Raw genomic sequence first — 11,238 nt, forward strand, 5'->3', positions numbered from 1 at the left:
GTAACAGGATTTTGATGGAATATTTTTATATCCATTGCAGAGTTATTCTGAGTATGAAAAACTACCTTAAATCATTTCCTGAGCACATTCCATAACTAAAGTTGCCTCCTGACTTAATATCTTTCAATGAAACGAGTCTGCTATAACTTGTCATTTGTAAACATAGTAACCAATCCTCAAATGACAATCTGCAGCAACCAATCCACACATGGTTCCGAACTATAATCCGGCATAATTAAATCATTAATGTATGGGACTTTATCTCATTATAGGCTGTGGAGGAGATAATTGGCACTGATCTGAGTATAGCAAGACCAGTTTCTATGATAAAAATAGGTTCCTATTGCTGAAGCACTTCACAAGGAATCTGTAGTCTTTTAAACAACTTTATTGGAAACTGAAAGATGGATATATTGGATTAGAATCCCATTGCTATAAAAAGGCCTTAATTCTATTTTTAAAAATATGTAAATTTTTGGTAAACAAATATACTTCATATACCTGTTGGGAGATCTGATCTGGCTCTTGCCTTATCTCAAAGACACCCATAAGTAAAACATTCATTGTCAGTCTTCCAAATGAAGAAGAAGACAGATGTACAGATTTATAGCCCTTTCTAAAATCCTTTTTGCTTATCAGAGAAATGTGGTATACTCCATTATATCTGTTCAGTCTCCCTTATCCGAAATGCTTGGGACCAGAAAGTTTTTGGATTTGGGGTTTTTTCGGATTTTGGAATTTTTGTATTATTATTATTATTATTATTATTATTATTATTATACTTTATTTATATAGCACCATATATTTACACAGCACTTTACATATACATATATATAATGCAATGTCTTGGAGATGGGATCCAAGCCTAAACTTGAAATTCATATGTCTTTGATATATACATAGCCTGAAGAAAGTTTTATACACAATATGTTGAATATATTTTATTTTGCATGAAGCAAAGTTTGTTTTCACAAAAGAGTCACTATTTCAACCACTCATCTGGGCAATTTTGAATTTTGGAAGATTTCTGATTTTGAATTCCAGATAAGAGAGACCCTGCCTGTATCACTCAATGATGTTCTGTGTGTAGGTGGAAATATCTATGGTTAAATCCATTACGCTGTTTCCATTAGACATCTCAGCACCTACCCTAACCAAAAGAATCCCAACAGCAAACACCACTGTATTATTTGTGGTACCATCCAGCATGGCTAAATCAAGATTTTAACAAGCATAAATGAGAAGTGTTGCAGAAATACCAGGGGACCCTGGTGGCACAGTGCTTAAATGCCGGTATTGCAGCCTCAAGGATGTAAGTTTGATGCCAGGCAAGGCTCCATGGTTGACTCAGCCTTCCATCCTTTCATAGCTCAGTAAAATGAGTATCTAGCTTGTTGGGAACATTTAGCTTACAAACTGTAAACTGCTTAGTGCTGAGTTCACTGATAAGCTAAGTGTCTTCTTCATTCTCTCTTCTGACATGTTTTTTTCTATCAGTGAACTCAGCACTATATAAGCATGTTACTGCTATTGCTATTGCTAAATACTGCCTGAAATGTCTTTATAAGCAAAGGGTTCCTCTCCATTTCAAATTACACTATAATACAAAGTCCCCATCAATACAGCTTCAGATACCGAGACATTTTAGCCTCTTTGGTACAATTTGTTATTAATAGTGCATATTACTTTGCATTCAATTTTTAATAACACTATAATTTTTTTTAACCTTTTTGTTCCCTGCCTCCCCACCTCAAGACCCCAAAGTCTTCCCTCCCTCCCTAGTTGACAAAAGTGAACTAAAGAGAAGAAAAGAGGAAACAGTGAATGGAGCTTCCAGCATGATTCGGTTCCAGGAAATACTGAAGAAGGCTCAAGGCCATCAATCACCAAAAAGGTTAAGAAAATCCCATGGGAAGTTACATTTCTCAATACTGTGCCTCTTAAAGATTATGCCTTTCCTGCTACTTCCAGAGCTCACAAAGATTACTTTTTATTGGATTACAGCTCCCTGAATTGGAAATAGTCATGCTGTCAGGGATTCTGGCAGTTGTAGTCCATAGCATCCTAATTTTATTGCACTCTAACTGGCTTCCAGACATTTGCCACTTCTAACCTTTCCTCATACTTTTCTTTTGACCCTCACCAGTGGAGATTTCTGTTGCTATTGATTATATGCTCTGGGCCTGCCTCTTAAAAATGTATTCAGTCTCACAGTATTACTGAGACCAAGTATACTTTAGAAAGAATAATTGATCTCTTGTTCAGCTGCTATCTATGACATACAGTGATTATTCATTTTCACATCACAAGCTCTCTGAGAACCATGTAACTAGTGGTACAAAATACTGTGGCTATCAATGACCTGATCATAATAATTCAGTAAATTCATGTGTTCTGCTGTGAACAGAATAATAATTTTAGGAAGTAGAACATCCCCAGTGCAGCAACAGATTTCCATGTCTCCATTTCCCATCACTTTCTCCATTCTTCTTGTTTACACATCACCCATGGACCTTGGTCAAGCTTAGAGGGATCTACTAACGTAAGTCTATTTTTAAAAATTAATTAATTGTTTTCTTATCCCATTTAGTTCAGGAAAGAGCTCAAGCCACCTATTCAAAAATAAAGTAATTTTTAAGAATAATTAAACTATTATGAGATAAAAACATAACACTGATTTCATAACAATGAAAAACAAACAAACAGCTTCATTTATATACCGCTTCATACCGCCTAAGCAGTGTCTAAGTGTAACTGTAAGCTAATAGCCCTCAACAATCTGAGTACTCATTTTAGCGACCTCAGAAGGATGCAAGCCTGAGTCAAGCTTGAGCCCTTTCACTGGTATTCAACTTGCAACGATATGTTTTTGAGTGAGTGGCTGCAGTACAGGCATTTAACCACTGTGCCACCAGGGGGCAAACACTCAAAATATATTGGAATCTGAGGCCTGTTCCGCATGGGCGTATAGTACGGACTGGGTCCGTACTAGGATTAGAAAGGGGTGTCCCTTCCGGATGCCCCTAACCCTAGTATGGATCGAGTCCGTACAAAATGGCGGCGCCCGGTCCACATGGGGGTGTAACGAGAGCACACCCAGCTGACCAATCAGTAGGCAGCTGAGGGCCAGCCAATGAAATGAGGGCTGGGATTTGTGAACATTCCGGGCGTCCGTTGGGGATGGGCAGTTGGAATGTTGGCGGTTATGAGGCAGTTAGAGGGGGTTAGAACCCAGGGGGGAAAAGGCTGGAGGAGAGGTTGGGGAAGAGAGTTGATAGGAATATGTCCAGAGAGGGACAGAAGTTAAATTAAAGAATCTAAAATAAATAATAATAATAAAAGTGTTATTTGTATACCGCGCCTTCCTTAGATCAGGGCGGTTTACACACATTATACATATACATTCAGTGAATTAAAAACAAAACCACACCGTACATTACACAGTAAAAATAAAACAGCTAAAACCCCATTAGCCCATCCTCATGGCCACGGAAGAGGAGGGAGGCCCTTAGGAATTTTTATGGGGGGAATGCTTGCTGGAATAAGAAGGTCTTCAGGTCCTTCTTAAATTGGGCCAGGGAGGTAGTCGAGCGGAGCTCGACGGGCAGCGTGTTCCAAAGGGCCGGGGCAGCGATGGAGAAAGTCCGCCTAGTGACGGAGGAGAGTCTGGCCCCCGGCACCTTTAGTAGTTGCTGCCCGGATGTTCTGAGGGTGCGGGACGGAATATATGGGGAGAGGCGGTCCTTCAGGTATCCTGGGCCCAAGCCATTTAGGGCTTTATAGGTGATCACCAACACCTTATATTGGGCCCGGAAGCGAATCGGCAGCCAGTGAAGATCTTTCAGCACTGGTGATATATGGCTGGTCCTAGAAACTCCAGTGACCAGCCTGGCTGCCATATTTTGCACCATCTGTAGCTTCCGGGTTTGGTATAAAGGTTGCCCCATGTAGAGTACATTGCAGAAATCCAGTCTCGAGGTTACCAGAGCATGTACAACAGTTTCAAGGTCCCTCTGGGCCAGGTATGGGCGCAGCTGGCGAATAAGCCGAAGCTGATGGCAGGTGCTCCTGACCGTCGCGTTCACCTGAGCAGTCAGGTGAAGCGACGAGTCAAGAAGCACCCCCAGACTGTGCACAGAGTCCTTCACAGGGAGCATGACCCCGTTCAGGACAGGTGGAACCACCGCCATTCCTGGACCAGGGGAACCTATCACGAGTACCTCCGTTTTCTCTGGATTCAACTTGAGTCTAGAAAGGAGAGACTCTATGTAACCAGACCCAGACAGAGGGCTTTGAGTTACTAGTTTGGTTGAGATATAGAGCAGCCTTAGTGGCTGGGATATTACAAGATTTACCCAGAGAGGGACAGAGAAGTACTAGGGTAGATAAAGAGGATAGAGGGGAAGGAAGAAACATAGTAACGAGGGGAAGAATACATTTGTAACCAAAAGGAATGCGCCTGAACTAAGTTCAAGTCATATCTGTTAAACAACTTGTTCAATAAAGTTCATATGGTTTTGTTTCACCTTAAAGACGTGTTGGCCATATCTGTTTATCCACGCTACTATATTGAATAATATTGTGAACCCGCCATATATTAAAGGGGGTTTGTTACAGGAATTGGCGGAAAGTGGAGTGGGATAATAGAAGTCCCAAGCGCCTGCCACAGAAGAGAGATTAGCCATTACAGGGGGCCGCCATTGCTACGTCACCACTGCGCTGCCTCCAAACGAGGTGGCACAGTTGTGACGTACTGGCGCCGCGCCAGGTCGCATAGAGCGCCCTTTCCACGGCACCAGAAGGAGCTCCGAAACGGAGTTCCTTCTGGGATTTGCGTCGCTGGCGCAGCCTTTGGATGGCTGCACCAGCAACACAAGGCAGAAAGGGGCCGAGTGACCCCTTTCTGCTTGTCCCTGCCACCGTTGGGTGCCCTTGGGACATGAAGCCCCATGGACACCCCTTTCCAGGCCACGGGGAAGCGGCCTTTTGCTGCCTCCCTGCGGCCTGGAAAGCGGCGGATCGGGGTCCCAGAGGCTACCGTTCTGGCAGCTGAGGCCCCAATCCGGCGGGGAAAGGAGTGCCTACAGGCGTCTGTAACATGCCTGAGTTTGCAAAGCTAGTTTCTTTTTTAAACGCAACTAATTACAGTTATGGTATAGTTCCAAGGCTCTACTGCTCCAGACAGTATGTCCAGTTCAAAAAGTAGCACTTGCAAGCTCTGGAACATGAAGGCCAACTACTTGTTTCCTAACTTCTGGAGTGTGAACATCTCAGCTCCTGTATGAGAATACATTCTTTCTGATCTTGAACAATTCAAGAGCATTTTTGAAGTGAAACTTCTTTTTCACGATCTATGTGACACATTCACAAATGTGTCAGTCTGTATCTGCATGGTCACTTTCTTGGAATCTTCCAGAGCTGCCATGTCCTTTTGGTGGTACCATCCCTTCTACTGCACATATTTATGGCTTCTTTCCACCTAATTGCCCCAGTTCCTTTTTGTCTGCCACATTGACAGCATCACTGGGAATGCACTCTTCAGAGTGAACTATTGTTGAGTTTTTCTTCCTTTTCTCTCCATTTGACCTTTGGCTTTTCTTCTTTATTTTTTCTTATTTCATTCCATTGTCTCCTTTCCCATTTTGACATACTCTTCTTCTTACCTGCCCTTGAATTTTGAGCCCTTTCAAAGAAACAAAAGCAAAATACCCTCAAATATGGCCAGAAAATCCCTCACATTGCCTTTTGTGCTTTGGGGAAGCCCATTTCATTCATAAGCGTCTGTACTGCTGAGATTTTACTCCATAACTGCATTAGCATTGAGCTGCATGCCTTAAAGCCTTATTCTGAAAACTGGATGTCATGGTAAGGAAAGCCTACTCTACAACTTCTCTATCCTTTCACATCTCTAATGATAAAGCGTGTATGGATACTAACCAATAGTACCTTTGGGACAAGGTAGCACTATTTCCTGATCAACTTCTTGAAGTGGATAAGAAGTCATCCCAGCTCCTTCATTCAGGGGGGATATCATTCAGGGGGAAATCAAAACATCCCATCATGCTGCTGATTGTGTAGCCAAGTCATTGGGGGCAGATATGTGACACCACTTCTGGTTTTGTTCTTCTAGCCTTATGTCAGATGCAAAGGCCTCAGTAAAAGACCTCCGCTTTAATGAGCTGGGTGTATCTGTGGATGATAATCTGGAACATATGCAAAAGATGAATTCAACAGCCAAAAATATACAATCCAAATCAAGTCATCTTCTTCCACATCTAAATTCAAGAAGTCTGTCTATTGACAATCATTCATGCTATGACTTCCTAAATCTTCACCTAGGAGACAATCCAAATCTCAGGCTTCTTCACTATCTAAGAAATCTTATTGCTCTGTGAAATATCATTCATCTTTTAAACTTTTTCATCAATATGCCTGGCAAGAGATTACATCTGTTTTGTGGGTGGTAAACACTGTGGATTGTGGATATGCAGTGTAATGTAAAACTTTTTCACCCACGGGACGCTTAATCATCACTGTCCCATTTCTGTCCTTACTGGCAGTGATATCAGCTCTGGTCAGCAAGGCCACCATTGAGTCAATTCTAAGGTCTCAACAGGTTCTTTTCATGGTACTTTACTGTGATGAAGAAAAATGGGGAGCGGCACCCATGCTTAGATCTTCACAAACTAAATGTGTACAGTGGTACCCCGGGATACGAAATACCCACGTTACGAAATTTCCGGGATACGAAAAAATCCCATAGGAAATAATTGTTCCGGGTTACGAAGGTTTTTTCGGGTTACGAAAATTTTTTTGGTGCTTTTCGGCGCTATTTCACACGAAATCGCGGCTTTTCCCCATTAGCGCCTATGGGTTTTCGGCTTGCGAAGGCTTTTCGGGTTACGAAAGCGGCGGCGGAACGAATTAATTTCGTAACCCGAGGGAGCACTGTACACCAATCCTAGGAAATTTTGTATGGTGATTTCACTCTTAGTCATCTTCTTGCTGCAAAAGTGTCAGTGGTTTACCACAACTAATCTCTGAGACACTTTATATAGCGATTCAGCAGTTTATATCTTTATTTCCTTTGGTTTGCTCTTGGGACCAAGTACTATCACTTCTGAGTCCTCTCATTCAGGCTTGTGACTACTGTGAGGATATTAACCAGATGCATAGGGGTGGTGGTAGCCTGGCTTTGACATAGGGGGGATCACAATCATCTTTACATATATAATTTGTTATTCTTGTCAGAGTCACTGCATGAATTGCATCGAGATATCAACACCACTCTGCTGCTACTGTCATGCATAAGACATGCATCAACCTGGACAAATAAAAAAGTAACACTTTTTAGGTCCATCCTGGCATGAAGAGAGGCACATGTGTTCCTGCCTCTGGACAGGGTTTCCAAGCTCTTCTAGCATGCACTGAAGCTTCTGGACACGAGACAGATTTGAGCCAAGGAAATACAAATGCTTTTGGGACTAATGGCTTACATAACTTTCATGCCCCCTTTTGCAAAGCTTCAGATGCATTTGCTTCAAAACTGGTTGGGCTTGATGTTCTCCCAGAAACTGTTTCCTCATACATACATGACATGTAACACAGATCACGAGTTAGCTACCAAGTATGGACAATGATTCCCTCAGCAGATCTGCAACCGGGGCATCCTGCTGCTCACTGTATTCAGAAAAATGAGGCATCCATCCATAGACTGTTGTCACAGAGGCCAATGCCCAATGCCCTCAGTACTGCACACAAGGTGACCAACAACACCATCCTTGCAAAGAGACACATTTCTTCTCAACAGAACATTCACACATGTCTTTGTCATTCCCTGTTTTGACATGTTTTTTCTTCCTTTCTTTCAAAGTGGCTTATCTGATTACCATCGTTTTTGGAAGGACAGCAAAAAATAGCTCATCATGATTGGGACACCACAGAAAAGACTCTTGTCTTTTGAATCCAATTGGATGGGTCTTCACAATGAACCCCAGGCAAGTTTATATAGGTGTAGGGAGATTTTCAAATAAACTTTTAATTTGTTGATCTTGTCTCAGTGCTGATCTACATTTTTTTAATGCCACAAACAAACTCAAACAAAACACCTACAATTTAAAAACATACCGGTAAAAAACAACATCTTTCTTCCAATTAAAAACTTCCAATTAAAGAGCCAGAAAGTTTCCACAAGCTGCCTGTGCAAAAACGTCTTTGCTTGCCAGTGGAAAGACAACAGGGAAGGGACAAGCCTGGCTTCTTGATGGAGTTCTATACCCTAGAGGCAGTTCCAGAGAAGGCATTTGGTTGTGTTTGCCTACCCCTACGTGAAATTCAAACAGTAACAAAAATCTACACATGCGTCTGACTCTACTTGGAAAGACACCAGACACAATGTCTGAGACAGTATTGCTAAAGTTCAAAATGAAAAATCTTACATTTTTAAAATGAATCACCAAGGATGTTTTCCTCCTGTTTTTTGATAGTCTCCCCCCCCCCATCTACCTACTTCTGAAACTTTAGTAATGAAGATGGTTCTAGCTGCTTCTATTCTGAGTGTTTTTGATGTCATAGCAAGCCTTTTGTACACAGGCTTCTTGACAAGCTGCCTGTTTCAGCAAAATCACTGTTCTCAGCTCAGTACAGTAAGTGGTAAAATTCATCAGTGTTGCCACACTCTAAACAGGTAATACAAAGTGTGCTACCCAGAGACGCCACCGTATGATTGTCCCAGATTTACTGTGGCCTTAATGCTGTGGAATTTCCATCAAAGAGAACCTGAGCCTGTCTCATCATATAACTATTGAAATGTGACAATAGGGTTTGAAGGTGCAAATCAGGCTCCAAAACAACACAGCCAATGTATGCTTTCACTGCTGAAATGACTTATAGGCTGCTAATTAAATCTCTTGGCAAATGGGATCTCATTTTTATTTTTGATGGGGGAAAAGTGGTTTTATTACATTTATTTGACCAGCTGCCAAGGCTACAACTCACTATGAATCAAGTAAAGCTAAAGACCTTCTGCAGTGACATATGGATGTTTGGGAAGTATGAGTCATAAATGGAACCAGATGCAAAGAAAAATAAAGAAACATACAAAAGAGAGAGCAAGTTAAGAAAGGTTGCAACTATCCTTAGATACCAATAATGATTGTTTCTCAAAATGCTTCCCACTGTAACAATCTTTCTATGGCAGTTTAATTAATGTTCACTTCTACCACAACATCAGCTGCAGAGCACATGAATTTTGTTTTGAGTTGCTGTGTGCAAAAAGTGTTCTTGGAGCCTATTTAAAACTGTTGCAGAGCACTGTTTGAACATGCTTTTTATTATTGTCTTTTGATTACATGGTTTCTTTTCCCGCACAGAAGTGCTGCTTTTACAATATATCACCAGTCATAGAGTCTTGTGCCTTTTCCAATCTTGTGTTTTGTAGATGTCTTGGCCTATAATTTCCAAAGCCGAACACTGGCTGGGTTGAGGGGGGTTATAGTGCAAGACATATGGAGGGCAGTATGTTGAGAAACCTGCCTATACAGTAATGTGCAAATGTCTTTGGAGAGAAAAAATATACAACCAGCTCAGCTTGTCATCATGTGTGACAAATGACGTTGGTGGAAAGCCAGGAAGTATGAATTGCCCTGAAATAACTTGTGTATCTTGTGGACTGTAAGCTGGTGTGGGTGAAAGGAGGTGAGAGAAGCAATAGCATAGAAATGCTCCATTCTCCATAGTATGATTTCTACAGTATTAATTTGTTGCACAGTCAGTGACAAGCTGACTTCATTTTTGCTTGTGAATACTATAGGTCATTTTGGTCAGTCTCCTCTGGAAATGCTCAGTTGTCAATACCCTTTTTAAAGCATGGCACTGAGAACAAGTCAGAAAACCTTGCTACATGCCACAGCATGTGTTGTTTCAGTCAACCAACTCACTAATGTATATTGTGTCCCTGCAGCCTTATTTCAAATAATGTAGAGATTTTCTTGTGCTGTAGATATTTTCTTGTGCTGCATATGTGGGAACTACAAATTTGTGGATAAGGTCCAGAATCCTCTATCATGGACTGTGTTATGTTACATATACTTAGCTATGTAGCTGAGATGCTCTTAAACCATGTTAGTGAACTGTAAAGATGCATAACAGGACATTGGCAGTAGTGTCCCAATGCACATCAGACTCTACTCATGTGCATCAGCACTCCACAGCTGGTATCTAATGCACAACAGGACCAATACACATTAGTCCCAGTGCACATTGCTCCAGTTTTGTATTGGTCTTGATGCTCAGTGTTCAGTTTACCAGCTTCCCTATATAATAACATAACAGCAGCCCCTTACTGAACACAGACACTACAAACCTGCCCTATTCTAATTCCTGCAGATATAAGTTTATTTACAAAGATGCAAGTCCCCAACAGGATTCTGGCCAAGATCTCATAGGTTAAGAGAAACACATATTTCCTTTGTGGTTTCTTTTGTAAGTTTCTTTCCAGTTTAGGTAGGTTGGGAAGAGAAAAAAGAGAGCTAAAACAGGGTTGTTGGTAAGCATAGTTAAGAGGAACAAATTCACATTTGCTGTGGTAGCTCCTTTTTATCTGCTCTGCCTCTTGAAAGCCAGCTGAGCAACTTGTATCCACTTAAATGGGAAGACATGATGGCCCCATTGGAACAAAAGGAAAAACAGAGCTACATAACATACGAGGCACTGCATTAGCTCTATAGCCAATTACATTAATTCAGCATTAAGAAACCAGACAGTGAACAAATAATGAAATCATGCAATGGAATGTGATGACATCTTCTGTGTTTCGAGCCTTAGTCCATGTCTCTTAGAAGTGCCTGTCATCTGAGGAGGAGAAAGGGAAGGGCTCCCCGCTCCTCACATCTGCTGCATCCCTAAAGAATCACTTTTTCCTACATCCAGTAATTCTTTTGCTACATGGTTGCACTTGGGCAGGAGAATGGGGAGGAAACTGACTTCCTGTGCCCCTAAGGAAATGGAGGTTGGAAAAATGTGTGGGCTTCCTTTCCCATTGGGTGGGGAAGAAAAAGAATGTAAGACCAAGGGAGGGGATTAAATGAGTGGTAAGCACTGAACATCTGAATGGCAACCAAAGCATGAAAAAGTTTTATTTTTGGAGGGGGAACAATTCACAGAGCCCCCCAACCAGCATGACCAAGTTCTACATGAATGAGGGAAGGTGAGGCACTTTATCTTTATTCTGCCAAATAT

Source organism: Sceloporus undulatus, chromosome 1, assembly GCF_019175285.1.
Source record: "Sceloporus undulatus isolate JIND9_A2432 ecotype Alabama chromosome 1, SceUnd_v1.1, whole genome shotgun sequence".
Classification (NCBI taxonomy): Eukaryota; Metazoa; Chordata; class Lepidosauria; order Squamata; family Phrynosomatidae; genus Sceloporus; species Sceloporus undulatus.